Source organism: Ranitomeya variabilis, chromosome 7, assembly GCF_051348905.1.
Source record: "Ranitomeya variabilis isolate aRanVar5 chromosome 7, aRanVar5.hap1, whole genome shotgun sequence".
In the NCBI taxonomy this organism is placed as follows: Eukaryota; Metazoa; Chordata; class Amphibia; order Anura; family Dendrobatidae; genus Ranitomeya; species Ranitomeya variabilis.
In genome coordinates this window covers 204,876,284-204,903,688 of record NC_135238.1, presented here as the reverse complement: position 1 = coordinate 204,903,688, position 27,405 = coordinate 204,876,284, and the positions used below count along the sequence as shown (strand labels likewise).

At 43.0% G+C, this 27,405-nt stretch overlaps 1 protein-coding gene across 2 annotated transcripts in view; it reads right to left on the bottom strand.

Annotated features, from left to right (window-relative positions):
* The window catches only part of TLK1 (tousled like kinase 1), a 309,224-nt gene that overhangs the window by 259,474 nt on the left and 22,345 nt on the right, over nt 1-27,405 (bottom strand). Inside the window, exon 1 of one of the 2 annotated variants that reach the window (XM_077272723.1) lies at nt 1,171-1,309. The exons of the other annotated variant lie outside the window; for it this stretch is intronic. The gene's annotated coding sequence lies outside the window, so the exon portion shown is untranslated. Of the gene's footprint in view, nt 1-1,170; nt 1,310-27,405 lie in introns of those variants that run through there. 2 annotated transcript variants of the gene reach the window in all.

Below are 27,405 nucleotides of genomic sequence, written 5' to 3'. Positions count from 1 at the left end.
CCGGTACCGAGTACCCCACTGCCCTGTATCTGGGAGCGCTCCATTATACACTGCGTGGGCTGTGTTATATAGTACGTGGGCTGTGTTACATATTGCGTGGCCTGTATTAACGCATCGGGTATTCTACAATATATACAGCCACATAGTATATAGCACAGGCCACGTAGTATTTGTCTGCTATATACTACATGGCTCCTATATACTACATGGCCTGTGCTATATACTAAGTGGCTGCTATATACATACATACATATTCTAGAATACCCGATGCGTTAGAATCGGGCCACCATCTAGTAATAAAAAAAGGGGTCAGAAGTCATATGGACTCCAATATAGAACCAATAAAAACTACAGGAACCATAAAACATCATCATCTGAAAAATAAAAAGTTATATGTAAAAGGTGAGAAAAAAATAAATAAAAAAATCGAAAGCAAAGCGTGGCCCCCTGTGATTGTGTGGCCCCCTGTGAGTGTGTGGCCCCCTGTGAGTGTGCGGCCCCCTGTGAGTGTGCGGCCCCCTGTGAGTGTGCGGCCCCCTGTGAGTGTGCGGCCCCCTGTGATTGTGCGGCCCCCTGTGATTGTGCGGCCCCCTGTGATTGTGCGGCCCCCTGTGAGTGTGCGGCCCCCTGTGAGTGTGCGGCCCCCTGTGAGTGTGCGGCCCCCTGTGATTGTGCGGCCCCCTGTGAGTGTGCGGCCCCCTGTGAGTGTGCGGCCCCCTGTGAGTGTGCGGCCCCCTGTGATTGTGCGGCCCCCTGTGATTGTGCGGCCCCCTGTGATTGTGCGGCCCCCTGTGATTGTGCGGCCCCCTGTGATTGTGCGGCCCCCTGTGATTGTGTGGCCCCCTGTGATTGTGTGGCCCCTGGAGCCCCCGGCCAGCAGGTACACTCTCGGTGACAGGCATGCTATGGCCCATTGCTTGTGTCATCCAGGCCAGCGGTGGTCCCACAGGCAGGACCCCCACGATGTGATGGGTCACAGATACATGCTGCAGGTCAGTCATTACACTTTATGACAGCACATTCTTAGACTCAGACCAATCCCTTTAAATTAAAGGAAAAGTTTTGTAGCTGCCGGAGCGATGACAGCTCCCGGTGAGCGCACACAATGGGTGTCAGGCAGAGCTGGAGTTCCCGGCGCCTCCTCCCGCCGCCGCCTGCCCCACTACTCACATGTACAGCGCCGTGCTGGCCCCGCCCCCGGCTCACTCCCCGGCACAGGATGCCCTGCTGCTGCACGCTGCTCCGGGCTCCGTGTCGTGGCCCCCAGGGGCCCGTCCGAGAGCTGGCGAGGCTCAGGAGCGGCGCTCGTCCCTCTCAGTCCCGGACATTTGGTAGCTGCTCCCCGCTCTTCTCCTGCGCTCTGCTCTGGGAGGACCTGACTCCCCGGTCATGTGACCTCGTGTCTGACGGCAGGAAGGAGAGCAGCGCACTGGCTGCAGTGATTTCTGCACAGGTGTCTGCTCCCGTGCACTGCAGTGCTGCACTGTCACCCGTGGACCTGCACGCTGTGTGCGCGGTCTCATCGCTTTGTCACCAGGGACTAACTACAGACTTCTACCACAGTGCCTAGCAAAACTAGTGCAAAAGTGGAACACTTGTCCGCGTAGCATCCAATAAGAATCCAGCTCTCATTTTTCATAGCCGTTTTGGAAAATGAAATCAATAACCCAATTGGGTGCTACGGGCAACTTTAAAGGGAACCTGTCACCCCGTTTTTTCGGTATGAGATAAAAATACTGTTAAATAGGGCCTGAGCTGAGCATTACAATAGTGTAGTTTGTGTACCCCGATTCCCCACCTATGCTGCCGAAATACGTTACCGAAGTAGTCGTTTTCGCCTGTCAATCAGGCTGGTCAGGTCAAAAGGGTGTGGTGTCCTCCCCCAGATCTTGCGTAGTTTTCCGTTGGTGGCGTAGTGGTGTGCGCATGTCCAACGTCCAGAATCCTCTGCCAGGGGATTTCAAAGAGCGCGGTGTCCGTTATTGCATTGGTGATCGGTGGGCGCGGCCATCTTCCTTTGGCCGCGCGTGCGCAGAAGCGGCGCTGTGCTGGCCGCGACGCTCTGCTGGCCGCGGCTTCAGGAAAATGGCCGCGGGATGCCGCGCGTGCGCAGATGGATATCGCGGCGGCCATTTTCCTGAAGCCGCGGCCAGCAGAGCGTCGCGGCCAGCACAGCGCCGCTTCTGCGCACGCGCGGCCAAAGGAAGATGGCCGCGCCCACCGATCACCAATGCAATAACGGACACCGCGCTCTTTGAAATCCCCTGGCAGAGGATTCTGGACGTTGGACATGCGCACACCACTACGCCACCAACGGAAAACTACGCAAGATCTGGGGGAGGACACCACACCCTTTTGACCTGACCAGCCTGATTGACAGGCGAAAACGACTACTTCGGTAACGTATTTCGGCAGCATAGGTGGGGAATCGGGGTACACAAACTACACTATTGTAATGCTCAGCTCAGGCCCTATTTAACAGTATTTTTATCTCATACCGAAAAAACGGGGTGACAGGTTCCCTTTAACACCCAATTGGGTTGCTGCTTTCATTTCCTAAAGAGGTGAAAGATGAGAGCTGGAAACTGATTGGTTTCTACAGACAACTGAACAAATCAGATCCCACCTCTCATTTTTTCAGAGCCTTTTTGGGAAATTATAGTAAAAGCCCAATTGGTTATCCGATCTGTAGCAACCAATCAGAATCCAGAGTTCATTTTTCAGAGCCTCATTGGGAAATGAAAGCAGCGATCCAATTGGTTGGGGGTTTTTTTTATCTCCCAATGGACCACCTTTGCTAAATATCTCCAAATACTGCAGTTTACAACACAATTTCAGTTTCCAGATAATATTTTATGTGCATGAAGGATATTAGTGTTGCCCGATGGACACCTTTGACTTGTAAAGGAGTCTGATAGGCTCAATCTTCTCGTTGCCTAGGAAACTAGTCACCATTGTTTTATAGCAGCAGTAGCCAACCGTGCAGTGCTTACAAGCTCTTTCCAATAGAGCTGGTAAGCGCTGCACTGAGGCTTGCAGAGATTGCTGGAGCGTGAAGTTGGCTCCCGATTCCAGCCTGCCTTCAGTGCCCCTATGCGCTTCAGACACAAAGGTGCCTCATAAAGCAAAATCGGAGAGTGAGCTGCCACTGGTCCGAACTGTTAGTCATGCAAGCAAGAAGTCGGGAGGCAAGAGATTGGCGCACTGCTGAAAATACTTCATGGGATAAACTCTTTAAAAGGGTTGTCTACTATTGGATGACCCCTGCTCAATTTAGTGCCCCACAAAAACTAAAAACAATGTATCCTCACTTACAGGTGTGCAAAATATTAAAGATTGCAGTTGGTCACCCGCTGCTGATTTGCAGCATTGTTAATATGACACAACAATGTCATGACACCCATCGGGAACAGCAGCGCCAACACCACCGGAACTGGGCCGCTGCGGGAAGCGAAAACGCCGTTTGTATTCCCTATGAGATACTGACTTGATTAAGCAGGGGTTCTCCAGTAGCGGACAAGCCCTAAAGTTTGGGTTTTTCTGCCCCTCATGAAACATGCAACACAGATGTAAACAGAGCAATCAAAGGTTATTCCCAAAATATCCATAGCCGCACAAGTCTCAGATTTCTCTTAGTGAAGAGGCCAGGCCTGCACACCTCTGATCAGTTCAAGAAAGGCCTGCAGTCCCTGATCTGGTGGTCCCAGTGGTCAAACCCCAAGCATCCTATCCCCCAGCCTATTGTTATTTTGGAATTAACCATAAAGGGGCATTCATATTCAGAAAAAACTATCACAACAAAAATTGTATTTTTTTTTAGTCCCTTCGAAAAATGTACAGTTAAAGTTTGGGCACCCCTGGTCAAAATTACTATTATTGTAAGCAGTTATGCAAGTTGAAGATGAAATTATCTCTAAAAGGCATAAAGTTAAAGCTGACACATTTCCTTTGTATTTTACGCAAAAAAAAAAACATATATTTTCATCTTTTACATTTTAAAAATTACAAAAACGAAAATGGGCCGATGCAGAAGTTTGGGCGCCCTGCATGGTTAGTACTAGTAGCTTCCCCCTTTTGAAAGTATCACAGCTTGTAAACGCTTTTTGTAGCGAGAAAAAGGTCTTTCAATTCTTGTTGGAGGGAATTTCAGATAAATCGAACATCAACAGGGAGCCAGGGCTGTGGCTGCTCGCTCACTTTCTCTTGATGTTCAGTTTGTCTGAAGTCAGGGACAGTGACGCCAGCGCTGATTGGGTACAGGGTTCACGTATCATAATAGCCACACGAGAGCCTCGGGAACGCAAGTGCTGACACCGCTGGAAAGGCGCCACCATGGGCGGTCAGTATAAGCTCTATTTTATCGGCACCAAACGTTTAGATCAAGACTGGGTTGCCCTAGTAGTTGACAACCCTTTTAAGCCTAGGGCTAGGGATATGCCTAGAATAATAAAATTGTTACTTTAAAAAAACCCATAATATAACTTGCCCCCGGAAGAATAGGCGAAACGCGCGTCGGGGTGAGACTGCAGTATCGACACACCACACAGGTAATATGATGTGATCCCATGCACCTTATTTTAGGCTAAATAGATTAGACACTTTATTATATCATGCTCGTGGATGGTGACTATTATCAATTGATTGTTTAAGAGGTTGAACCATCTAATCATTGCAAATGGTATTTTGACCGGATATTAGGTTAGATTGATGTTTTTGCTTCTATGATTACCATATGGTCACTATATCTATTTAGGGGATATACCTTTATGTGAATAAGTGTGTCATTCTGCTATTTGTCTTTGGTTGGTCGTTTTTGAGGCATCCATTAAATACTTTAACAATTTTAGGATATTTATTTGAAGTAAACTTTATTATTGTTTTTTATACACTTCATGTGCCTTCTTTTGGGTCTGTGTAAAATCAGTCATGTAGGAGTGTGACCTATGGTGTTTAGGTTATTTTTGTGGACTAATATGTATAGACATTCAGTTTGAGTCTTCCAGCATGCACTGTGGAACCCGAAAGAGAACATTGTTAAGGGGCCGGGCCTGTGGTCACTTGACCTGTCGCTACCTGGTCCTGAAAAAGGACTTCATCAGTTACGTGTTTTCCACGGACCAGACTGGTCTCTGTTGTATGCACCGTGCCCGCCAATTCTCCTTGCTCGCCACGCTCTCCCTTTTAATGAGCACTGGTAGTGTGCCACCTAACTGGCTTAGGGAGTACTCATGGTTCACAGGTTAGAGCAGTGTTCCCCAACTCCTGTCCTCAAGAACCACCAACAGGTCATTTTTTCAGGATTTCCTTAGTATTGCATAGGTGATAATTGCATTACCTGGAAAGGCAAGAATTCCATCACCTGTGCAATACTAATCCTGAATACGTGACCTGTTGGGGAGCACTGGGTTAGAGGATGCAAAATATTGCCTTGCCTCAGGCCCCGCAACACCACTGTGCGATGGTAATGAAAATTTTGAAGGGCACCAAGAAAAGCAAGCTGCACATGACAAGAACGTAGTTTGTCTCTATACAAGTCACTTATCAGCGCACACTTGGAATAATGTGTATACTTTAGGGCTCATTCATACTTCAGTTTTTCATTCATGAGCTGTACACGTTTGTCACAGATAGTACTTGTACCTATGATAGTTTATGGGGCTATTCAAATGTCCGAGCGAGGGGTCCATGCAGAAAAATGTGGATATGGCCGATGTTGATTTGATTGACAGATGAAACTGGGCAATGAAAGTCTATGGGTCTGTGAAAAATTAGATAACACTCGGATGCCATCCCAGTACTGTCTGTTTTTCACGAACTAATAGGAGAAGGTGGAAAACTTTTTTTTTTTGTCATCAGAGAAAAACTGTTGAAAATCTGATCCAAAACACTGATGAAACCTGGACCGATGTTCTCATGCAAGATGATCACTGATGTGTGAATGAGCCCATTAGGACTCCATGTACGAAGGACATAGCTCGACTAGAGAGGAGCAGCAGACTCCCTTTAAAGGAAAAGCACATTAAAGGGAACCTGTCACCCCGTTTTTTCAGTATGAGATAAAAATACCGTTAAATAGGGCCTGAGCTGTGCTTTACCATAGTGTATTTTGTGGACCCTGATTCCCCACCTATGCTGCCAAAATACCTTACCAAAGTCGCCGTTTTCGCCTGTCAATCAAGATGGTCTGGTCAAATGGGCGTGGTGAAATCGCTGTTTCTCCCCCAGATCTTGCTTATCTTTCCGTTGGTGGCCTAGTGGTTTGCGCATGCCCAATATCCGAATCCACTGCGCAGCTGAAGAAAAAGAGCGCGATCTGCGCTATTCCCCTGGAATTCGCATCTCTGCTTCAGGAAAATGGCCACAGCGATCTCCATCTGCGCACGCGCGGCATCCCGCGGCCATTTTCCTGAAGCAGAGCAATACCATCTGCGCACGCGCGGCCTCAGAAAGATGGCCGCCCCCACCGATAACCAGGGGAATAGCGCAGATCGCGCTCTTTTTCTTCAGCTGCGCAGTGGATTCGGATGTTGGGCATGCGCAAACCACTACGCCACCAACGGAAAGATAAGCAAGATCTGGGGGAGAAACAGCGATTTCACCACGCCCATTTGACCAGACCATCTTGATTGACAGGCGAAAACGGCGACTTTGGTAAGGTATTTCGGCAGCATAGGTGGGGAATCAGGGTACACAAAATACACTATTGTCCAGCACAGCTCAGGCCCTATTTAACGGTATTTTTATCTCATACTGAAAAACCGGGGTGACAGGTGCCCTTTAATACATTTCAAAACCATTTGGAAATGAACTCTAACTTGTATTAAATATACCATCAGCTGGTTTTCTATGCAAAAATTGTCCAGACAACTACAGTTGAAACCAGAAGTTTACATCCACTATATAAAAAGACACATATTCATGTTTTTTTCAATATCTGACATGAAATCAGAATAAACCTTTCCCGTTTTAGGTCAGTTAGGATTACCATAATCTACTATATACAGTGGGGCAAAAAAGTATTTAGTCAGTCAGCAATAGTGCAAGTTCCACCACTTAAAAAGATGAGAGGCGTCTGTAATTTACATCATAGGTAGACCTCAACTATGGGAGACAAACTGAGAAAAAAAAATCCAGAAAATCACATTATCTGTTTTTTTTTATCATTTTATTTGCATTTTATGGTGGAAAATAAGTATTTGGTCAGAAACAAAATTTCATCTCAATACTTTGTAATATATCCTTTGTTGGCAATGACAGAGGTCAAACGTTTTCTGTAAGTCTTCACAAGGTTGCCACACACTGTTGTTGGTATGTTGGCCCATTCCTCCATGCAGATCTCCTCTAGAGCAGTGATGTTTTTGGCTTTTCGCTTGGCAACACGGACTTTCAACTCCCTCCAAAGGTTTTCTATAGGGTTGAGATCTGGAGACTGGCTAGGCCACTCCAGGACCTTGAAATGCTTCTTACGAAGCCACTCCTTCGTTGCCCTGGCGGTGTGCTTTGGATCATTGTCATGTTGAAAGACCCAGCCACATTTCAACTTCAATGCCCTTGCTGATGGAAGGAGGTTTGCACTCAAAATCTCACGATACATGGCCCCATTCATTCTTTCATGTACCCGGATCAGTCGTCCTGGCCCCTTTGCAGAGAAACAGCCCTAAAGCATGATGTTTCCACCACCATGCTTTACAGTAGGTATGGTGTTTGATGGATGCAACTCAGTATTCTTTTTCCTCCAAACACGACAAGTTGTGTTTCTACCAAACAGTTCCAGTTTGGTTTCATCAGACCATAGGACATTCTCCCAAAACTCCTCTGGATCATCCAAATGCTCTCTAGCAAACTTCAGACGGGCCCGGACATGTACTGGCTTAAGCAGTGGGACACGTCTGGCACTGCAGGATCTGAGTCCATGGTGGCGTAGTGTGTTACTTATGGTAGGCCTTGTTACATTGGTCCCAGCTCTCTGCAGTTCATTCACTAGGTCCCCCCGCGTGGTTCTGGGATTTTTGCTCACCGTTCTTGTGATCATTCTGACCCTACGGGGTGGGATTTTGCGTGGAGCCCCAGATCGAGGGAGATTATCAGTGGTCTTGTATGTCTTCCATTTTCTAATTATTGCTCCCACTGTTGATTTCTTCACTCCAAGCTGGTTGGCTATTGCAGATTCAGTCTTCCCAGCCTGGTGCAGGGCTACAATTTTGTTTCTGGTGTCCTTTGACAGCTCTTTGGTCTTCACCATAGTGGAGTTTGGAGTCAGACTGTTTGAGGGTGTGCACAGGTGTCTTTTTATACTGATAACAAGTTTAAACAGGTGCCATTACTACAGGTAATGAGTGGAGGAAAGAGGAGACTCTTAAAGAAGAAGTTACAGGTCTGTGAGAGCCAGAAATCTTGATTGTTTGTTTCTGACCAAATACTTATTTTCCACCATAAAATGCAAATAAAATGATAAAAAAACAGACAATGTGATTTTCTGGATTTTTTTTTCTCAGTTTGTCTCCCATAGTTGAGGTCTACCTATGATGTAAATTACAGACGCCTCTCATCTTTTTAAGTGGTGGAACTTGCACTATTGCTGACTGACTAAATACTTTTTTGCCCCACTGTAATTGTCTAAGGGTCACTTCCGTCTTTCTGTCTGTCCTTCTGTTTGTCCTTCTGTCTGTCCTTCTTTCTTTCTGTCACGGATATTGATTCGCTGATTGGTCTCGGCGGCTGCCGCGACCAATCAGCGACGGCCAGAGTCCGATTAGTCCCCCTACTCCCCTGTAGTCAGTGCCCGCTCCATACTCCCCGCAGTCACCACTCACAAAGGGTTAATGCCAGCGGTACCGGACCGCGTTATGCCACGTGTAACTCACTCCGTTAGCGCCGCTATTAGCCCTGTGTGACCAAGTTTTTACTATTGACGCTGCCTATGCAGCCTCAATAGTAAAAACATCTAATGTTAAAAATAAAAAAAAATAAAAAATTATTATATACTCACCTTTCACGCTCCTCGCGACGCTCCGGTGACCTCTCCATGCAAGCGGCAGCTTCCGGTGCTAAGGATGGTATGGGAGAAGGACCTGCCATAACGTCACGGTCATGTGACTGGGACGTCATCACAGGCCCTGCGCGCCTGCGCGAGAAGGACCAGCCATGACGTCACGGTCATGTGACCCTGGGACCGGAAGCTGCCGCCTGTACTGCGCACAGGCGACAGAACTACAAGGTGCCCTCAGATCGGAAGGTGAGTATGTTAGAACTACAAGGGGCCCTCGGATCGGAAGGTGAGTATATGTTTATTTTTTAACCTGTGACATACCTGGCTGGGCAATATACTACGTAGCTGTGCAATATACTACGTCACTGGGCAATATACTACGTGTCTGGGCAATATACTACGTGGCTGGGCAATATATTACGTGGCTGGGCAATATATTACGTGGCTGGGCAATATATTACGTGGCTGGGCAATATACTACGTGGGCTGTGCAATATACTACGTGGCTGGGCAATATACTACGTGGCTGGGCAATATACTACGTGTCTGGGCAATATACTACGTGGCTGGGCAATATACTATGTGGGCTGTGCAATATACTACGTGGACATGCATATTCTAGAATACCCGATGCGTTAGAATCGGGCCACCATCTAGTTATTAATATTTGCCAAATGCCAGAATAATGAAAGATAGAGAATGTTTTATGGCATTTTTATTACTTACTGCAAAGTTAAAAGTTTACATACACTAAGACTACTATGCCTTTAAACAATTCTATACTGCCCATATGATGATGTCCTGTGTTTGGAAGCTTCTGTTTTTTGGCAACATCTGAGTTAATTAGAGACACACCTGCGGATGTATTTTAATGCACACCTGAAACACACTGCTTCTTTGTGTAGCATCATGAGAAATTCTACAGAAATGAACCAAGATATCAACAAGAGAATTGTGGACTTGCACAAGTCTGGCTCATCCTTGGGTACAATTTCAAGAAACCTGAAGGTGCCTCGTTTGTTATGACCCCAATGGCAGAGGGTCTCAGAAGTTATTACCAAGTCTGCAAACACAAAAACCAGCTCATAGGGCAGTGGTAACTAGGCTGACCGTATACCTGATCCTAGCACCACAAATAGCAGCAGCCGGGGAACGTACCTACATTGGTTCTAGACGTCTCGCGCCAGCCGGAGAACTAACTATCCCTAGAAGGGAAAACATAGACCTTTCTTGCCTCCAGAGAAAAGACCCCAAAAGTTGGATACAAGCCCCCAACAAATAATAACGGTGAGGTAAGAAGAAAAGACAAACGTAAGAATGAACTAGGTTTTTAGCAAAGAGAGGCCCACTGACTAATAGCAGAATATAGGAAGATGACTTATACGGTCAGCAGAAACCCTATCAAAATTTCCACGCTGAATATTCAAGAACCCCCGAACCGTCTATCGGCCCGGGGGGAGAATATCAGCCCCCTAGAGCTTCCAGCAAAATCAGGAATCACATTTAGTACAAGCTGGACAAAAATAAGAGCAATGCAAATAACCAAAAAATAAGGAAGCAGAACTTAGCTTATTTTGCAAGAACCAGGACCAGCAGACAGGAGCAAACAGAAAGGAACTGATTACAACGATGCCAGGCACCAGACTGAAAATCCAGGAAGCTTAAATAGCAACACCCCTGGACTAACGAGCCAGGTGGGTACCAAGCTGAGGAAAGAAACTCAAAGTGTCATGTCGCTAGTGACCACAAGAGGGAGCCAAAAAATCCAATTCACAACACTCGTTCATCTGTACAAACATACGCAAGTACAAACAAGATGAGAATGTCCAGCCATCATACTGCTCAGGAAGGAGACGGGTTCTGTGTCCCAGGGATGAACGTGCTTTGGTTCAACATGTGCATAACAACCCAAGGACAAAAGCAAAAGACCTTGTGAAGATGATAGCAGAAGCTGGTAAGATTGTGTCAATATCCACAGTGAAATGAGTACTGTATCAACATGGGCTGAAAGGCCACTCTGCTAGGAAGAAGCCATTACTCCAAAAGAGACATAAAAAAGCCAGATTAATGTTTGCAAATGCATACAGGAACAAAGACCTTCATTTTTGGAGACATGTCCTGTGGTCTGATGAAACTAAAATTGACCTTTTTGGGTATAATGACCATTGTTACGTTTTGAAGAGAAAGGGAGAAGCATGGAAGCCTAAGAACACCATCCCCACCGTGAAACACGGGGGTGGCAGCATCATGTGGGGTTGTTTTGCTGCAGGAGGGACTGGTGCATGTCGCAAAATAGATGGAATCATGAGAAAATAAGATTATGTGGCAATACTGAAGCAACATCTCAAGGCATCAGCCAGGAAGATAAAGCTTGGACGGAAATGGGTCTTCCAAATGGACAACGACCCGAAGCATACTGCCAAAATGGTAACAAAATGGCTCAAGGTTAACAAAATCAATGTTCTGGAGCGGCCATCATAAAGCCCTGATCTCAATCCTATTGAAAATTTATGGGCAAAGCTGAAAAGGCCGATGCAAGCAAGGCGACATACAAACCTGGATCAGTTACACCAGTTTTGTCAGGAGGAATGGGCCCATATTCCGACCAACTATTGTAAGAAGCTTGTGGAAGGATATCCCAAACGTTTCACCCAAGTGATTCAGTTTAAGGGCAATGGTACCAAATACTAATGAAATGTATGGAAACTTTTAACTTTGCAGTAAGAAATAAAAATGCCTTAAAACATTCTCTCATTATTCTGGCATTTGGCAAATATTAATAATTATGGTAATCCCAATTTACCTAAAATGGGAAAGGTTTATTCTGATTTCGTGACAGATATTGAGAAAACCATGCAGATGTGTCTTTTCATATAGTGTATGGAAACTTCTGGTTTCAACTGTATGTCCATCTGAACACTGTATGATGGTACATAACACATTTTTTTGGATAAGTACACATGGGACCACAGACTTTGGATACTGTGCTACAGGTTAAACCTCATGGGTCATAATATGGTAGTATGCATAGGTCGGGCTTCAGACTCTATGAAACCCACAGCAACCATAAAATCTCATACTCATTTTGAGTTGGAGACCAGCACATTTTTCTGACCTTCTGGAATTATTATTTATTTATTTTTTTAATGCAGCTTTCTCTGTTTGAAAAAGAAAAATCTTCCATCGGCTACAACTTTTAAAGCTGTGTAAGAATTTTGATCACATTTTTAACTTACTGGAACAGTCAGTTTGCGTACATGATACCTGCTGTGTCCTGGCAGGCAACTGGCAATGGGACAGTCAATAAGACAGGTGCATGATGTCTGCCAACCACACATAGAGTATTGCCTTGCAGCCACCTGTTGACGAGACGTCATCAGTGCTTAACACATCCCTATACAGAAGTGGTCTGGGCCAAATAAACCATGCTAGGCCATGTTCACACTGTCAGGCCGGCGTCACACTAGCGAGTTTTACGGACGTATGAGCGCAGAAAATACACCCGTAAAATACGCATAACACACGGCCCAATGATTCTCTATGTCCCAGCTCCTATCTGCCGTATTTTACTGATCCGTATTATACGGTCTTCTACAGCCGTAGAAAATCGCAGCATGCTGCGTTTGTCACCGTATTGCGCAAAAAAATCTCCAATGAAAGTCTATGGGGGCGAGAAAAATACGGATTACACACGGACCAACAGTGTGACTTGCAAGAAATACGCAGCGTGTTCTATAGAAAAGCCGGTAATTCAATTGCCGGCTTTTCATTTCTCCTTCACAAACCTGACAGGATATGAGACATGGTTTACATACAGTAAACCATCTAATATCCCTTGTTTTTTTTTTTGCATATTCCACACTACTAATGTTAGTAGTGTGTATGTGCAAAATGTGGGCGCTGAAGCTTGTAAAATAAAGGGTTAAATCGCGGAAAAAATTGGCGTGGGCTCCCACGCAATTTTCTCCGCCAGAGTGGTAAAGCCAGTGACTGAGGGCAGAAATTAATAGCCTAGAGAGGGACCATGGTTATTGGGCCCCCCCGGCTAAAAACATCTGCCCCCAACCACCCCAGAAAAGGCACATCTGGAAGATGCGCCTATTCTGGCACTTGGCCACTCTCTTCCCACTCCCGTGTAGTGGTGGGATATGGGGTAATGAAGGGTTAATGTCACCTTGCTATTGTAAGGTGACATTAAGCCAGGTTAATAATGGAGAGGCGTCAATTATGACACCTATCCATTATTAATCTAATAGTATGAAATGGTTAATAAAACACACACACACACAAAGTACTTTAATGAAATAAAGACACAGGGTGTTTTAATATTTTATTATACTCTTAATCCACCTGAAGACCCTCGTTCTGTAAAAAAGGAAAAAAAAAACAAAACAATATTCCATACCTTCCGTCGTTCTGTTCACGTCCCACAATGTAAATCCATCTGAAGGGGTTAAATCATTTTACAGCCAGGAGCTCTGCTAATGCAGTCGCTCGTGCCTGTAAAACCCCGGGGAATGACTGGAAAGCAGGGTGACCTGTAGTTACCTTGAGTCGCGGTGATGCGCCCTCTGCTGGATGTCCTCATATGAACTCGAGCGTGGGAACTTTTCCCAGGCTCGAGTTCATGAGGACATCCAGCAGAGGGCGCATCACCGTGACTGAAGGTAACTACAGGTCATTCCCCTGCAATCCATTCATTCCCCGGGTTTTTACAGGCAGGGGCGGCTGCATTAACAGGCTTCTGCTTGTAAAATTAGTTAACCCTTTCAGATGGATTTACAACGTGGGACAGAACGATGGAAGGTATGGGATATTGTTGTTTGTTTTTTTTAACTTTGTTTCAGGTGACAAGGGTCTTCAGGTGGATTAAGAGAATAATAAAATATTAAAACACCCTGTGTCTTTATTTCATTAAAGTACTTTGTAATAATGTGTGTGTGTGTTTTATTAACCATTTCATACTATTGGATTAATAATGGTTAGGTGTCATAATTGACGACTCTCCATTATTAACCTGGCTTAATGTCACCTTACAATAGCAAGGTGACATTAACCCTTCATTACCCTATATTCCACCGCTACACGGGAGTGGGAAGAGAGTGGCCAAGTGCCAGAATAGGCGCATCTTCCAGATGTGCCAGGGGGGCCAATAACCATGGACCCTCTCTAGGCTATTAATATCTGCTCTCACTCACTGGCTTTACCACTCTGGCGGAGAAAATTGCGCGGGAGCCCACGCCAATTTTTTCCGCGATTCAACCCTTTAATGTAATGGGTAGAGGGCCCAAATTTTGCACATACACACTACTAACATTAGTAGTGTGGAATATGCAAAAAAAAAAAAAAGGGATATGAGATGGTTTACTGTATGTAAACCATGTCTCATATCATGTCGGGTTTGTGAAGGAGAAATGAAAAGCCGGCAATTGAATTACCGGCTTTTCTGCTATATCGCGCTGAATTAAATATAAATACAGTATATATATATATATATATATATATATATATATGTGTCTCAATGACATATATATATATATATATATATATATATATATATATATATATATATATACTGTATATATGTTTTACCGAACATTTGAGCCCATAAATCCATTAGATGTCGGTTTTGCAAGCCTGCGAGAAAATCTCGCAGTATGGATGCCATACGGATTACATACGGAGGATGCCATGCGCAAAATACGCTGACACACCCTGCCTACGGATGACATACGGACCACTATTTTGGGGACTTTTCTGCGTATTACGGCCGTATTAGGGCCGTAAAAAACGGACCGTATTGTCTTACGCATAGTGTGACGCTGGCCTCAGTATTTGGTCAGTATTTTACATCAGTATTTATAAGACAAAAACAGGAGAGGAATAATCAGAGGAAAAGTATAATAGAAACAAGTCACCACCTCTGTGTTTCCTAGCCACTCCTGGTTTTGGCTTACAAATACTGATGTAAAGAAATGTGGTCAGAACAGCGACATATTAGAAATTTTCTGGAAATGCCCTAAGATAAGAAATAATGAAATAACTGTTACTCCTTAAATGGCACTTCTATCACTTGATATGAGACTGTGAACCCCACTCATAAACATATTTTAACTCACCTATTCCTGGTGATCAAAAATTCACTCACCCATTAATTTAAAAATTCAATCTCTGCCTTTTGGAAAAAAAAAAATATATCCCTAGGGTTTCAGACACTATTCAGAAAAGTTATGCTGCACAAAACCTCCAAAAATACCCTTGTTATAGCAAATAATATGCTCAAAATACCTCCCAAAAAATGGCAAGTGAGGATTAACAACTTTCCTTAAGACTGTATTGGAAAATATACCTGTATTTGCAAATATTGTAAGTTTAGCACTTGCTTGACCGTGAGAAAAATTCCCCTTTTTTCAAAATATTAAGTTGTAGTATGTTATTTTTATTTGTTACTTTTTGCATTATATATACCATGATTGCAGTACATCTTATGAAATTTGTAATTTTTAATGTAACTACATGTAAAAGCTACACTTTAAGTTCTACTTTTCCCCCTTATTTCCATCTAAGGCTGCTTTGACACTAGCGTTGGTACGGGCCGTCGCAGTGCGTCGGGCCGACGTACCGATGCATGCTATGAAAGAAATGCCTGACGTGGGCAGCGGAATCAGTCTTACGACGCTTCCGCTGCCCCATTGTAAAGTCCGGGGAGGAGGAGGTGGAGTTTCGGCTGCGCATGCGCGGTCGAAAATGGCGGACTCGACGCACAAAAAAAGTTACGTGTAACGTTTTTTGTGGCGGCGGTCCGCCAAAACACGACGCAACCGTCGCACGACGGTTGCGACGTGTGGCACTGCATCGCAATGCGTCGCTAATAAAAGTCTATGGAGAAAAAACGCATCCTGTGGGCAACTTTGCAGGATGCGTTTTTCTCCACAACGACGCATTTCGACGTGCAGTGCCCGACGCTAGTGTGAAAGTAGCCTTACCTACATATATTTTTTATCCTCAATACTATCTTTCCCTTCCCCTCTTTCTATAATTGTAAATAGTTTTAAAAAAATGCAATAAAAATGATTGAAACACAAACGTGGCCTTACACTATGATGCAGATCCTGATGTAGTTTAGTGAATGGACCCTAACAACGGCCACCATGGCACACAGTTGATTACCCGGAGTCCATCTTTTTCAGAGCACCCAGCCAATGTGGGTATAGCCTCTTTGCAGTCTTAAGGCACCAAGTTGTTATTCTGGAGGGATCTTACGCCTGGTGAAACATATATATATATATATATATATATATATATATATATATATATATATATATATATATATATATATATATATATATATATATATAGGAAAACGGACATAAAAAGAAAAACCCTCATGGGTCACAATGGGCACTCAAGACACCAGTCAGGCCTCCATGATGTGATTCCTCATGTGCAGACTCTGCTACCCTGGGAATAATTCAGCATCTGTTTTACTTCTCACACTAGACAAGCCTCTTTCTATTTGCAGAAGGAAAAGAAAGTGTATTTCGGTTACACTAAACAGGTGTTGACGTAACCCTTGTCTCCATCTCAAATATCTCTGGAGATACAATTCCCTTGGCTAAGAACGATTTAAGGCGTCTTCCCTAAGTTCCTCACTCTTAAGAAGAAACACCACAATTAAGAACACTTGTTTTTTGCTACATAACTCTGCAGGAATCACTGAGCTCTAAGGAAATTTGGGCAGAGTGATTGTGTATCTTTTTTTGGGGGGAGGGGGTGGAGTTTTCCTTTAACAAATATGGCCGAGCTCTTCGGTGCTTCCTTGTCTTTTTATAGCTACAATGTAACCTTTTGAGCCACTGCTTCTGCGCACAGCAACATTACTAAAGATCTAACCAGAGCTACATAAATATCAATAAATAATAAAGAAATATCAGTGAGGGTCTCATCAGATCTGCTTTATACTGAGCAGTGTTAGCGGCATGTGACTCATTTAGGAGGAATACAGCGCCCCAGAGCTTTACCCAAATGTCCTCCATGTGATTCATTCTCTCCCGTATTAAACATTTCACCTGGAGATTCACCGACAGAACGAAGCAGATTCACCATCGCTGAGAAATACATTTTCTGCCTATAAACAATAAACAGCTCAATACTTGAGTCTTATTGCGATTTGATCTATGAGTTTAATCTTTTTTTTGTTTTTGCTTTTTTTTTTTGGTTCCCCCTCTTCCTACAGGAAAGAAGTTGAGATGACAAGCAGCAGCCATTGCTTGAGATTTACTTACAGTGTTTTTTTTTTTTCTTCTTCTTTTTTTTGGCTGAATGTCAGACTCATGAATTGTTAACCCATAACCCACTGGAAGATTCTGTGGCTGACTTGGTTGCAAAGCTTTTGAAGAATTGTTTTACTGGTCAGTTCTGCACAAAAGTAGAAATCTTTTGCGTTAATATTCCATCCATATTCACAGCTGGTTAATCTACAGAACCTAGATGTAAATCCTCGGCTGAGCGGCATTAGTCATTCTTATATGATTATACATGCATGTTGTCTTTAGTGCATTGTGTTGGCCCTCGCTGTGTGCGTTTGTGCCCGCTCTTCATGACTTCTTGCTACATATGACATCAAAGGACATTTTCTAATTCATAGGGGAATCAATGTATAATTTCTCTTCTAAAGAAAATATATATTTTATTACTTGGGCATTACTTCTTATTTAAATGCACCAGTATTCATAGATTCTTTAACTCTTTGGTGCATCAACCATTTTTTATGTATTTTATTTCTTTTTAACCCTGAATCATAACTTTTTTTTAATAATATTTTTATTTATATTGCGCCAACACATCATATGAAGAGAATAGTGATGAGCGAATGTGCATGGATTGTCTGTTATTTAATCCCTGCAGGTGTTGCAGCTGTCGAACAGCCGTGAGACATGCAGCCGCGGGGACTCAAACATATTGTTCGAGCACGCCGAAGACACTCGGATAGCACCTGACCATGCTCGGATAACATCTTATCCCAGCACGTTCACTCATCCCTAGAAGAGAGCAAGAACTGGAGAAGGACATCATGGTCGTAAGAATAGAAGGAACAAGGCGAAGAAGAAGACCGGCCAACCGATGGCTTGATACTATCAAGATAACAGCACAGAAGACCCTAGTGGACCTATCTAAGCTAACACAAGATCATTCATTCATCAAATCGCCATGACTCGAGATCAAGCTGAAGACCGATACAAAAAAAAGGCGCCATCCAATTCCGCAGCACTTAACAATAATTTTTTTTATACCACAAGGGCTTGCTTTATGTATGACAAATTATATTTTTATATTATCAAATATTCTGAAAAATGTAATGAAAAAATAGTATTCGGCAATAGAAAAAAAACAACAGCTTTGTCTTTTTAAGTGACATTTTCACATCATTACGCAGTAAAAAAAAAAACATTTTTATTTTATTCTGCAGGTCAGTACGATAACGTTGGCACCAAATGTATTTAGCTTTTTCGTGTTTTACGATTTAAAAAAATAAGAAGCATAAAAAATAATTTGATTCGTATCTCCTTGTTCTGAGACCGATAACTTTTTTATGTTTCCATCAAATAAACTGTGTACCGTACGTTTTTTTATTTTGCAGGGCGAGCTGTGTATTTTAATGGTACTATTCTAATGCAACATACGGCCTTTTGATTGTTTTTTGTGCTGTTTTTTTATTTATTGTAAAATCTTTACAGTGTGGAATTAAAAATGCAAGTTACATACAGTTATGGACCTAAGCTGAAAAAAGTCACATGTCCATCAAGATAAATTATACATTATTTGCTGCTAGATTATTTATAACCTTCAGTAGCATTTGTAATGAAAAAAAACAGCAACCAGTCCTTGTCTAAATGCTGATATAGTGTCGGCCATTACTACCTCTTGTGTTATAGGACATTCCACAGTCTGACTGCTCTAACTGTAAAGAACCCTTTCATATTTAGATGTCTTACTTATCTTTTCTACACGTGTGTGCACAAGTTGCAGATTTTTCGCGTTTTTTTCGCTATAAAAACGCTACAAAAACGCGAAGAAAATGCATACATTATGCATCCCATCATTTAGAATGCATTCTGCAATTTTTGTGCACATGATGCATTTTTTCCACGGAAAAAACGCATCGTGGTAAAAAAAACGCAGCATGTTCATTAATTTTGCGAATTTTTTGTGGATTTCCCACTATATTATTGCATTGGGAACCTCCAGAAAAATCAAAAAAAAACCGCACCAAAAAATAGAAACGCGAGAAAAACTCATGCGGATTTCTTGCAGAAAATGTCTGGTTTTGCTCAGAAAATTTCTGCAAGAAATCCTGAACGTGTGCACATAGCCTAAATGAATGTCCCCTGGTCTTATTGTAAGGTCCTTGGAAGCAATAAATCATGTGCCAGTTATTTATTTATTTTATTTTTTTAGCAAATAGAAAAAGGTTGCTATTAATTTAAACTTTTATATGGTATGTTTTTTCATTATTTTTTCATTGGAAATTTTTTTTCTATTATTGTTTTTGATTTTAACCCCATTAGGGGCCTTGAACCAGCAATTAACTACAAGTACAGTTGTGGCCAAATTGACACCCCTGCAATTCTGTCAGATAATACTCAGTTCCTTCCTGAAAATGATTGCAATCACAAATTCTTTGGTATTATTATCTTCATTTAATTTGTCTTAAATGAAAAAACACAAAAGAGAATGAAGCGAAAAGCAAAACATTGATCATTTCACACAAAACTCCAAAAATGAGCCAGACAAAAGTATTGGCACCCTCAGCCTAATACTTGGTTGCACAACCTTTAGCCAAACTAACTGCGACCAACCGCTTCCAGTAACCATCAATGAGTTTCTTACAATGCTCTGCTGGAATTTTAGACCATTCTTCTTTGGCAAACTGCTCCAGGTCCCTGATATTTGAAGGGTGCCTTCTCCAAACTGCCATTTTTAGATCTCTCCACAGGTGTTCTATGGGATTCAGGTCTGGACTCATTGCTGGCCATCTTAGAAGTCTCCAGTGCTTTCTCTCAAACCATTTTCTAGTGCTTTTTGTAGTGTTTTTTTGGTCATTGTCCTGCTGGAAGACCCATGACCCCTGAGGGAGACCCAGCTTTCTCACACTGGGCCCTACATTATGCTGCAAAATTTGTTGTTAGTCTTCAGACTTCATAATGCCATGCACACGGTCAAGCAGTCCAGTGCCAGAGGCAGCAAAGCAACCCCAAAACATCAGGGAACCTCCGCCATGTTTGACTGTAGGAACCGTGTTCTTTTCTTTGAATGCCTCTTTTTTTCTCCTGTAAACTCTATGTTGATGCCTTTGCCCAAAAAGCTCTACTTTTGTCTCATCTGACCAGAGAACATTCTTCCAAAACGTTTTAGGCTTTTTCAGGTAAGTTTTGGCAAACTCCAGCCTGGCTTTTTTATGTCTCGGGGTAAGAAGTGGGGTCTTCCTGGGACTCCTACCATACAGTCCCTTTTCATACAGACGCCGATGGATAGTAAGGGTTGACACTGTTGTACCCTCGGACTGCAGGGCAGCTTGAACTTGTTTCGATGTTAGTCAAGGTTCTTTATCCAACATCCGCACAATCTTGCGTTGAAATCTCTTGTCAATTTTTATTTTCCGTCCACATCTAGGGGAGGTTAGCCAAAGTGCCATGGGCTTTAAACTTCTTGATGACACTGTGCACGGTAGACACAGGAACATTCGGGTCTTTGGAGATGGACTTGTAGCCTTGAGATTGCTCATGCTTCCTCGCAATTTGGTTTCTCAAGTCCTCAGACAGTTGTTTGGTCTTCTTTCTTTTCTCCATGCTCAATGTGGTACACACAAGAACACAGGACAGAGGTTGAGTCAACTTTAATCCATGTCAACTGGCTGCAAGTGTGATTTAGTTATTGTCAACACCTGTTAGGTGCCACAGGTAAGTTACAGGTGCTGTTAATTACACTAATTAGAGAAGCATCACATGATTTTTCGAACAGTGCCAATACTTTTGTCCACCCCTTTTTTTATGTTTGGTGTGGAATTATATCCAATTTGGCTTTAGGACAATTCTTTTTGTGTTTTTTCATTTAAGACAAATTAAATGAAGATAATAATAACAAAGAATTTGTGTTTGCAATCATTTTCAGGAAGAAACTGAGTATTATCTGACAGAATTGCAGGGGTGTCAATACTTTTGGCCACAACTGTACATATACTGCAATACCTTTGTGTTGCAATCTAGGAGTCCACGTACGGCCTAGGCTGCCATTACAAACTGTCTGCTTAAATGGAATGACCACAACAAAATCTAACAGTATGTTCACACGTCATCTTTTTTTCCGGTGGATAAAAATGTACGTTTTTCTGAAAGAAGATGCTTTAGAAAACTCTCTTTCTCTGGAGGTTTGCAAACCTGAACCATTTTCTTTAGCATTTTTAGCATTTTTTTTTTGTGTGTGTGGGGGGGGGGGGGCATTTCCTGAGCTTTTTTGTTTGTTTGGGTTTTTTTACAGCATCATTGTCTAAATGTTCTTGACCAATGAAGAAAGTACTAGTGTATTTTTGGTGGCTTAAATGCTATAAAAAGCCTTCTTTATTCACTAGCTGTGCAAAATTGATGTATTTGTATGTCACTCGGTGTCAAGAAGTTCAATGGTCTGTATATTTTGCAAACAATATTTTTTTTTACTCCAGTGCAACTAAAATAAAAGAATGGAGTAACTTTTTAAATAGTTTTGTGACTACTGCAGCTCTGCAGACCTACGTGTCTCTATACTAACAGATAACTATAGTCTGATCCAGCAGTCGTTCTTCATTATTGTGAAACTCTAGACTATAGGTTAGGGAGTAGTAGTACAGAGGGGAGTATAAATACAGATTGGATTAAAAACAGTTGCACTGTAAGAACAAAATAAATGTATTTTTTCTTTTTCTTAGAAATATTTATAGGGCAGTGTTCTCTTCTGCTCTTTCCTACACAGATGGATCCATTCACAAAAGTAAACTTTATGCTATACTTTTTAATGAGTAACATATGGAACTGCATACCCGGTAACATATGTAACAGCCTTCCACCAAGGTATATGTCAGGAAGTTCTACTGATGTATCCATCCGAAGGAGAAAAAAAACAATGTAATCAGATCCGATTCTTAACGTACCCTAGGTTTACCCTGTGCATTGTTTAGGTAAACATTTGTAATTGATGAAGTTTTATTTTTATAAGAACCAGCCATCATGGTAAATGCTAGTCTGAGCTATTCTTTTTAGAGTTTGTATCTATTTTTACTTCTACTGTTATACATGTTGCCTCTAGTCTCTTTACATTGGTCTAAAGGGTAGCGTTTCTCCTTGTGGAGAGTGGCATGCTGGCTCCGGTAGGCTATGTCTGGTATGTTAATATACTTTAATTAAAAATCCCATATCCTTCTTTAACTACACTATCTGTGTTTCTTTTTTTTTTTTTTTTTTTTTAACAAATTCCTTGTTGATGATGCTTCGTTTGAGAAATCATACTGCATGCTGTGATACTCAAGTGAAGCGTCATCAGGGAGCAGAGGCTGCGGTCATTGCCACAGCCCACACCGCCTCCCTGAAACGAAGCATCATCAGTGACCTTTGTTCAGGGGGTTGGGCTAGTCCCTGCTCTGTCACTGTGCGATGTGAACAAAGACATTGCGCTCTGTTGCCCACTCAGATCAGTAGTAATGAGCCGGCAACAGAGTGCATTGTCAGTGCACATTCTAAGATGAATAACCGGCTTGCAGATACCAGTCTACATTGTTTTTATAGATTTTGCACATGACATTTGATGTCTGAATTTTACCCTTAAATGTTTATGAATTTTTTTTTTCTGCCCTCTGTAGAGATATCTACGTAAGAACAGCACTTTTCCTTGCTCCGGAGTGTTGTAGTGCCATTTTGAGAGTGAGTTGGGCTCTTTCTGGATACCAGTGATGCCCCCGTAAGTGATGTCACTTGCAGGGAAGTCTCTACACTCCGGGTATTCGTCTTACCACGTGCACTGACAGTGCGCTCTGTTGCTGGCTCATTACTACTGATCTGAGCTGGTGAGAGAGCACACTGTCATCATGCACATCGCACAGTGATAGAACGATAATGACTAGCCCAGCCCCTAAAATAAAGGTCACGAATGATGTCCGGTTTCAGGGAGGGAGTAGAGACTGCAGCAGTGTCTGCAGCCTCTGCCCCCTAATGATACTTCATTTGAGTGTACTGGCATGTGCTGTAAATTCTCCAAAGCGTCATAAAAAAGGTAGTAGTAAAAAAAGAGATTAAAAAGTGTAATTAGGGAATTTTTAACTAAAGTATATTAGAAAATAAATTACCATATATACTCGTGTATGAGCTGAGATTTTCAGCACATTTTTTTGTGCTTAAAACGCCCCCTTGGCTTATGCACAAGTCATAGCCCAGAAAGCCGGCGGGGGAGCGGCGGAGCTGTGGCAGGAGCCGGTGACTGTGGCACAGTGACAGCTGTAGCTGTGACATCATACTCACCCTCCTCGCGCCATCGCTGCATCTCTGTCCCTGCATCTCCATTGTCCCGGCAGCTCTTCCTGTTCTGAGCAGCAGTCATGTGGTACCGCTCATTAACGTAATGAATATGTACGTGTCTCCACTTCCAAAGGCGTGGCGCGCATATTCATTACCTTAATGAGCGGTACCACGTGACTGCTGAGAAGAGGAGAGCTGCCGCGCCAGGATAACGGAGATGCAGGGATGGAGATGCAGCAACGGCATGAGGAGGATGAGTAGGACGGGGGGATGTGAGCCATGCATACAACGATGGGACGGGGGGAGCCGAGTCATGTGGGACCGGGGGAGCCATGCATACAACAGGGCGAGCTACATACCACGACAGGACGGGGAGCCACATACCAGGACAGGACAGGGGGAGACACGCATAGCAGGACAGCAATGAGGGGACAATGCATACCCGGTTTACACTCGAGTCAATAAGCTTACCGAGTTTTCCTGGCAAAATATACTCGGGTTAGCTTATACTCAAGTATATATAGTTGTCACAAAAACTAAAAAAAAAAAGAAAATGCTCTAAAGGAACCACTTATATTGGGTTCACACATTATACCAATAGTAAAATAGACATGCAGTACATTTGCTTCAGAAATATCCACAACTGAAAATCAATAGCACAAATCCAAATAGAGTTGTAGCTGCCAAATGTGCATGGATTTCGGCAAGCCCCTTTCTGTTGGGGCAATTTTTGCCTTTAACCCCTTAACAATGAATGATTGACATAGCACATTATGAGCAGGTGTCAGTTCCCGCATCATGATGTGCCGTGTCCATCATGCATTTAAGCTGTCACTGTATGTAAACACGCAGTGATAGTTCTGTCCTGACAGCTGTCACTGACGGCTGAGTGGCCTGGGAAGAAGTGCGAGTACCCATGTCATCTCTACCCGCAGACAGGGGGCTGTGATTGGTCAAACTGATTCCATAGCATCAGGGCGGAAAGGTAAGGATTACTTTGATTTTTTATTTTTTTGTTAATAAATGGGTAAAAGAGGATAGGGGAGTGTTTATTTCAATTAAAGGACTTTACTCTGTCTCTTTATTAAATTCGACTATGGGGTTAGGAATGGGGGTGTCTTATTGATGCCGCTCCATTACCAACCCCCAGGCCTGATGCCAGCGGACATAAAACAGCTGACATCAACCTCACAACTATTACCCCACTTGCCACCGCATCAGGGCAAATGGGAATAGCAGAGGCTAAGCACCAGAATCAGTGTATCTAATGGATGTGCCATTTCTGGGGCAGCTGAGGGCTGATATTTTTAGTCTGAGAGGAGGAAAAATTTCCATGGTTCCGTCCGAACTATTAATATCAGCCTACAGCTGTCTGTTTAGCCTTTGCTGATTAGTAAATATAGGGGTGACCCCACATCAATTTTTTGGAGTCCCCCTATAATAACCAGAGAATGCTAATCAAACAGCTGTGAGCTGTTATTAATACGCTGGGAAACTTTAAGGATATTGGCCCCTTCCCAGAATATTACCATCAGCCCCCAGCTGTTGGCTTTACCTCAGTTAATTATGAAAATGAAGGGGGACCCAACGGTATTTTTTAAAATGTATTTCTTCAATACATGATATACACACAGCAGGTGCTGATTCCAACTCCCATCAGCGTCGTCTGGTGTTGCTGATCACAGGGAGACCAGTCAACAATGATGAGAGCTGCATTCAGCCATAGGAGCCTGGGATCGGCGCTAAGTGTACTGCTTTTCTTAAGCGCTGGTATGTGTCACACTTATGCGGCACACGGACGGCAAACGAATTCCACACGTATGTTACACACAGATAGCACTGGTACTGGCTTTTCCAGTGGCGGTACTATCAGGACATATGAAGGGACATACAGTTAGGTCCATATATATTTGGACAGAGACAACCTTTTTCTAATTTTGGTTACAGACATTACCACAATGAATTTTAAACAAAACAATTCAGATGCAGTTGAAGTTCAGACTTTCAGCTTTCATTTGAGGGTATCCACATTAAACTTGGATGAAGGGTTTAGGAGTTTCAGCTCCTTAACATGTGCCACCCTGTTTTTAAAGGGACCAAAAGTAATTGGACAATTGACTCCAATGCTATTTCATGGACAGGTGTGGGCAATCCCTTCATTATGTCATTCTGAATTAAGCAGATAAAAGGCCTGGAGTTGATTTGAGGTGTGGTACTTGCATTTGGAAGGTTTTGCTGTGAAGTAAACATGCGGTCAAAGGAGCTCTCCATGCAGGTGAAACAAGCCATCCTTAAGCTGCGAAAACAGAAAAAACCCATCCGAGAAATTGCTACAATATTAGGAGTGGCAAAATCTACAGTTTGGTACATCCTGAGAAAGAAAGAAAGCACTGGTGAACTCATCAATGCAAAAAGACCTGGGCGCCCACGGAAGACAACAGTGGGGGATGATCGCAGAATAATATCCATGGTGAAGAGAAACCCCTTCACAACAGCCAACCAAGTGAATAACACTCTCCAGGAGGTCGGCGTATCAATATCCAAATCTACCATAAAGAGAAGACTGCATAAAAGTAACTACAGAGGGTTCACTGCACGGTGCAAGCCACTCATAAGCATCAAGAATAAAAAGGCTAGACTGGACTTTGCTAAAAAACATCTAAAAAAGCCAGCACAGTTCTGGAAGAACATTCTTTGGACAGATGAAACCAAGATCAACCTCTACCAGAATGATGGAAAGAGAAAAGTATGGTGAAGGCGTGGTACAGCTCATGATCCAAAGCATACCACATCATCTGTAAAACACGGCGGAGGCAGTGTGATGGCTTGGGCGTGCATGGCTGCCAGTGGCACTGGGTCACTAGTGTTTACTGATGATGTGACACAGGACAGAAGCAGCCGAATGAATTCTGAGGTATTCAGAGCCGCCATACTGTGTGCTCAGATCCAGCCAAATGCAGCCAAACTGGTTGGTTGTATTTTCATACTACAGATGGACAATGACCCAAAACATAAAGCCAAAGCAACCCAGGAGTTTATTAAACCAAAGAAGTGGAATATTCTTGAATGGCCAAGTCAGTCACCTGATCTGAACCCAATTGAGCATGCATTTCACTTGTTAAAGACTAAACTTCAGACAGAAAGGCCCACAAACAAACAGCAACTGAAAACCACCGCAGTGAAGGCCTGGCAGAGCATCAAAAAGGAGGAAACACAGCGTCTGGTGATGTCCATGAGTTCAAGACTTCAGGCAGTCATTGCCAACAAAGGATTTTCAACCAAGTACTAGAAATGAACATTTTATTTACAATTATTTAATCTGTCCAATTACTTTTGGTCCCTTTAAAAACAGGGTGGCACATATTAAGGAGCTGAAACTCCTAAACCCTTCATCCAATTTTAATGTGGATACCCCCAAATGAAAGCTGAAAGTCTGAACTTCAACTGCATCTGAATCGTTTTGTTTAAAATTTATTGTGGTAATGTCTAGAACCAAAATTAGAATAATGTTGTCTCTGTCCAAATATATATGGACCTAACTGTAAGTGTGTGACAGCAGCCAAACAGAAAAAAATATATATTAAATCTGTTAAGGCTGTAGTCGCATTGACCAGAAGAATAAAGACATCTAATCACTTAAACCACATGAGCAACAGCACAAAATAAATCAAACCAATTCTTCACCTGCTGTTGATTTGTTCATTCTGCCTCAGTGCACATTTATCCTGCGTCCTATGCTGACCTTTCACACTGGGGTTTCCGTGTACATCTCTGAAATACGTTATTCAGTCGGAACCCTTGATGGAATATTCCCTATAATTAGGTAGATGGAAGCACTGTGGACGCTGTCTGGCCTATACTCCAACTGTGTCCGTC